The sequence below is a fragment of the Microtus ochrogaster genome, linkage group LG4 (genome assembly GCF_000317375.1).
Source record: "Microtus ochrogaster isolate Prairie Vole_2 linkage group LG4, MicOch1.0, whole genome shotgun sequence".
In the NCBI taxonomy this organism is placed as follows: Eukaryota; Metazoa; Chordata; class Mammalia; order Rodentia; family Cricetidae; genus Microtus; species Microtus ochrogaster.
The window spans coordinates 38,884,600-38,890,599 of NC_022030.1; positions in this window are offsets into that span (position 1 = coordinate 38,884,600).

Below are 6,000 nucleotides of genomic sequence, written 5' to 3' on the forward strand. Positions count from 1 at the left end.
ATTGAGGAATATCTTTTGTATCATCCATATTTATATGCAGCGTGCTCTTCTTTTTTCATTTTTTAAATACCTGTGTTCCTGTAGTAAAACTGCTGTAATGTAAATACATGTTTTGTTAAAAAGTAACATTTTTTGGCATTTCTTTCTAAGGCATTTGCTGCATTTGTACAGTATGTGTCTTGGCTACTTACCTTTCTTTTCTTTAACAATACCAAAGGTAATTAGACTATTTTAAGGACTAATTGCTTGACAGTTTCTAGAATACTTTGATTTTTTTTTAGAAGAAAAAAAGAAAGAAAAATCAAACCAGTAAACCTCATTTTTTTCAACTAATAATTTGGGGAAATAAAAACTATTGTTTAAAAAAGAAATATATCTATAAATATCTGTAAAATTAAAATTCCAGACCTTGTATGTCAGGTTTGCTCAGTGTAATGTAGGGTTTTGGTTTTTGTTTTTGTTTTTTTAAGGCTCAAATACCTCAGAAAATGGGGTTTACTGTGGAAGCACTGCCACAGCCTCTGCAGCTGTGTGGGCTGTCCCTCTGCTGCACACCGACTGGGAGACCTCCACTAAACAGTTTCATCACTGCAGACTCAAGTGTGGGACTTGTGTTTTCTTTGTTTCTAATGCACACACATGCACGCTCTGTGCGTGTCCGTGGGTACTGTGTAGAGGATGTGCGAGTGTGTATATGCATGTGTGAATGTCTGTGTGTGTGTGTGTGTACGACTAAAGAAGCTGCAGAACCTTTGTAATTCTTTGTGAAAGGGTTAATATTATAAACGTTTGTACTGTCTGAGTGCACAGCTACTGGAATAAACTTAGCCAATCTCAGGAACAAGCATATAATTTGTCCAAGATTTATTTCTTTTCAGAAGTGTAAGTGCAGTTTTTAATTCTGTATATTATTTAATATTTTACCAATAAAATAAACTTCTGACAGAAATGGTTTGTTATTAAAGCTTTCTGTGGAGATTTCTGTACACAAATCCATTCCTCCAGCCCCTGAAGACTAAGCTGTGAAATGGCTTGGTCATTGTTATTGTGTGTCTCGGTCCTGTCCCGGAGCACGAATGTGTATGAACTCATTGGGCCCCCATATTAGTCATTCGCTGTGCCCCAGCACTTTGTAAGGTCCGCTGTGGCAGAGAACAAGGTATCACTTTTTTTCAAGGATGAAAACTATACTTCAAATAATTCTCATGTAATCCTGTCTTTACCTTTAAAATTAATCTAAGGTACCTCCATGTCAGAGTCTCTTCCTTTTCTAAAAGACATCATTTTTGAGGAAAGAAAAATGTAGCTCACTCCAGATTTCCATGGAGTATACACAAGTGCTTTGGCCAATAATCATATTATAAACCAGCATTTTTTAGTAACCAGAACAGAATAATAATTTTAGAAATAATGAAGTAAGTCATAGGTTGGTGGTAGCACTGAGTAGATTCGATTGCTACCTCTGCCTCCTATTGCTCTGCCCCTCATGCCTCACATTCCACAAGGACTATCTTTTCCATGAGAAGATTGTTCTATTACAAAAATAATTCCTAAGTAGAAATCTAAAAGGGTCCAGATGACTGAAATTTTTTTTTACTCAGCTTTAGTTATGTGTTTAGCTCTTGTGCCAATTTATAAAGTCCCACACACATTTGAGATAGCTGTTACATTTTCATTGGTACATATTTACAGAATCCGTGGATATTTGCAATAGTTCTCAATAAATTCATTTCCATATGTTACACAAATGAGAGATAGTACAAATTCAAATGAACATGTATAACCTCAACCAGAGCATCTTTCAAAATAGAAGCCCATGGCTGGACAAGGGTGCATGAAAATAGCAAGCAGAATAAACTTACCAAATTACTACTAGTATTAGGTTTAGGAAGGGCCTTTCTTCAACAGAAATGTTAAGCTCTGGTTTATCGATTAGCAAGAGCCATTTTTTTTTAATTGAACATCCCTTATGCTCTTGAATTTCACTGAAATCCTGTCAGAAGCAAGATGGTATCTTGCTATGCTAATATACTTTATCACGATGCTCAAGCCAAAGGCCCTGTCTTGAAGGACAAGTGACTTGATGGAGCAATTTCATAGACTGTTTTAACAATGCCCCCTCCTGTTGTTTCTTGCTGTAAATGTCAACAAAACCCCATAGTAGCCCTAAGGGAAGTTCCCAGTGTTCTGTTTTTTAATCTTAATTTGACAGGTAGGCTTTCACAATGCCTAAGGAAGGTGTTTGCCTAAACTTTCTAATGGGCAAAAAGGGAATAAAGTCTTTGGAAGCCCACAAGCCCATGTAAAATTGGATAAAGGTGGGGGAAATACAAAGAAATGGTCTCTCCAAGAAAAATCTACATGCCAGCATCTTTTCTTCCCATGTCATACACTGGGATAATGCCTCCCATCAGACAAAAGCCCCTCCAAATAGTAAAAACAAATAGTGCCCAAACTAGTGTTGAGATGTTTATTCTAGAAACCCTTAGAAGAGCTGTTTGAACAAGACCTTCAGACCAACTGGAATGTCTATGAAGAAGCTGGCTGCTTAAATGCTCTAGGAAGATCCAAAGGTAAAAGGGAAGTAAGGGAAGGGTGTCGGGGCTCGGTTCTGCTGCAGCTTGGGTGAGCCTGTGGTACTGGAGGAGGGTTCCGTTCTTCATTGTCCTTTTAATTTAGCAGATGAAGCTCTGCCAAGATTGCCTAGTGAATGACTTAACGTGTAGGCAGGGATCGGCAACAGTGGCCAATTAGTATCAATGACTTAGACTTAGACTTATTGGTTCTGAGGATAAAAGCCTACATGATTTTGATTTATGAGTACTTTTTTATGATGCTCAAGTCTCCAATTCTAATACTCTCTTTTCAAAAGGACCAATAAGTAACTCGGGATGCTGGTTTGTGGAGGTAGTGAAGGTGAATGCTGCCTTAGAAACGGGATGGATATCCATAGCAGGAAATGAGTGGCTGTCTTTCTTTTTTGTCTTTTCCTTTACTGTTTTCACTTCTTTTTCTGCCTTTTCTCTTTATATTGTAGTTTTTCCTATATTCATTTTCTCTCTTTCTCTTTGTTTCTCTGCCTCAAACCAGTTTTTCTGTTTTCCTTCTCATTTACAGAATCTGTTGTATCATTTGCTGAATGTTCTCCATGACCCTGTCACCATTTTGATGAATTACTCAGAAATACAGTCCATTTCGATATGAATGATTTAGAGCAATTAGAATATATGTTAGTTCTAACCAGATCCTATCTGGTGAGTGCTTTACAAATAGGCACAATTGTTGCTGGCTTTTTCTAAGTCTCTTTCCCATTGCTTGTGGAAACTATATACTATCTGCTAGTTAACTTCCATTTTATTGGCAAGGAAACAGTTCAGGTCAATTTTGGTTTGTTTGTTTGTTTGTTTGTTCATTTTGTAAATATCCAAAATCAGTCACCAGACTACAGCTGATTCTAATTCTAGACACATTTAGTACATTGTTTTGTTTCCTGAACCGATTTGTTCAGTATTTGATGGTTAAACTCCACTAATAAAGGGAAGGAGACAATGTTGCACAGTAGTGGCCAGCAATATAAAGAATACTAAATTATAAACAGAAATACCTTAGTGTTCTGCTCATTCTGAACTTTCAACTTGGTGTAGTCAATGTGGAAGGTAAGAAGGGGTACTAAGAAAATCAGTACTAAGGTGTAAAAAAAATCTGAAATTAAAATTTTACTAAAGATGATTTTGAAATTTAAAATCTTGAAAGTTTTAAGTTATTCAATGGGCTTTCTAGAAGTCCTTTTACTTAGTTTTAATGAATGTGGGTTTTTTAGAATTACCTTTTAAATCCCCTTTCTAGTTTATGAAATTACTTATCATTGAGTTCCTATTCCTCAACTCATTTTGTTTATTCTTTTATCTCAAGACTTAAATTCCAATGCTTACGTTTGGATGTCTTACTCCTTTCTCTGTAAAAACCTTGAACCTAACCTGTTAAAAATATAGGAATTTATCAGAAGCTGTGGCTCTGAGACCCAGATGTTGCAGCAGTATAGATTGCAACCAGGGCATTGTGGGTAATCCTCATAGGTGTTAAAACTTCTCTACCAAGCTCTCATTTTGCTGTTAGTTTAGAAGCATAAAGTTTCCCAGCATCCACCTCCATCTGTTTGCATTGTGAAGTGAGTGATATATTTATCATCCAAGTTAGCCTCCTGTTATCTCTTCCTAGGAATGAGGCATCCACTGCCACTTGGATCCTCATGGCTTTGATCTGGAAATTGCTGCCATCTTCCAGGAGGGCTGCTGGAGCCTTGCCTACCACTGCGTCCTCCTTGTCTTTTACAATCTAAGTAAGTAACCTCATTTTTGGCTTTCAAAGAGCCTATTCTTTTTTGACACCTCCCTGCACTGTTTACTTATTTATTTATTTATTTATATCAGATTGCAATCTGCATGCATATCACTGTCGTTTGCTAACACTCACAGGGAAGAAGGGGGAAAACTGGGACACATATGAGTCATGTTTTTCCAGACACTGGGCCAAATTGCCTTTTGATCATCCCGACAAATGGTAGTTTGGTTATACCATGACACCAATGTATTTTCCAAGCTACAAGCACACGCCCAAAGTTTTCTACTTTCTCCTTTAATGTTTTGACAAGACTGATTACAGCTGAGTAAAGGATAACTTGGTCATACAAGAAGCATAAAAACAAAAACATCTTCCACACATAGAAAGGGAAAAAGGCACCCCCCAGAAGAATTCAAGTCACTTTCCTAGTAGAGAATGTATCATTTCCCAATTCTCTATAGTAAGCATGCACTTCACAGAAAAATACCTGTTAATTTCTTATTTTTACTTGAGATTCTAATATGTATATGATATCAGTTTAAACTATGGCATGCTAGAAAACAAACCTCTTTTGCCTTACTTATACACTAGTGTACTTTACTTTGTAAAATGTATTTAATATCTGCATGAAAGACTCTCCACGCTGTGTGATATGTCTTAGTTTTAGTAAATGCTCATTTTTGCTAACATATTTTAATTTTTGCTAGCTCATCCTAGTTCCCATCTTCTTATTTATAAAGAACACTAAGGACAACATATTGATAAAATGTGGTAACTTCGGTGCTGTATACAAATTCTTTTACATGTCTTTTAGACTGTCTTAATGATGTTGTTTATTTTTATTTTTGTGAACAATATATCTTATGAATGTAAAGATGTTCTGAATGGATAAACTATTATATTTCTATTATCTATGACTCAGATAAATCATGGCACAAGTATCATATACAAATAAAACCACTTAAAACACCCCCCAAAATGACGAAGATAATGAAGGACACATATTTTCCTTTCTGAAATATATTTCATATTGATATCAACGTACCTTGCTAGCCACATTTTCAATGTGTTCATAACTCAATTAGGATAATTACTCACTATAAACACATTCCTAAGTAGCAATACTGGTATCTCATGCATTTCGGCCCACTGAGTGTCATATACCAGCAGTGGCATTCTGCCATTCTGCTGAAGGACGGAGAGCATCATCAATCACTCACCAGTACAGGGGTAAGGCATAGCTACCATCACTGATACACTGCTACCTCATCTAAAACATGTAGACTGTGCTTCCTGCTTACCTGCTGTTTGTTCTGCAGTTTTCTGTGGGCTGAGTTATAAATTATCCTTGTATTTCTCTGAAGCAGACCTTTTTCTATTTTTCCTATTTTTAAGTCAGATTTATTTTCACTGTTTGGGGAACCATGTAAATCATAAATGCAGTTGTTTAGGGGGTTGATCTAACACCTGTTTTTCTTCTCTAAAATTTCCTTGATCTATGAGATCTGAATTAATTCCATTTATCTAGACGATTGCTGCCAAACTGCATAATAAAAGTCATCTGTAGAAACAAGGACAGACACATCATTGTCTGTCTGAATGACAGGAGAAATGAACAACTGAACCCACCTCATCTATCCCAGTGTACAAAACAGGTCT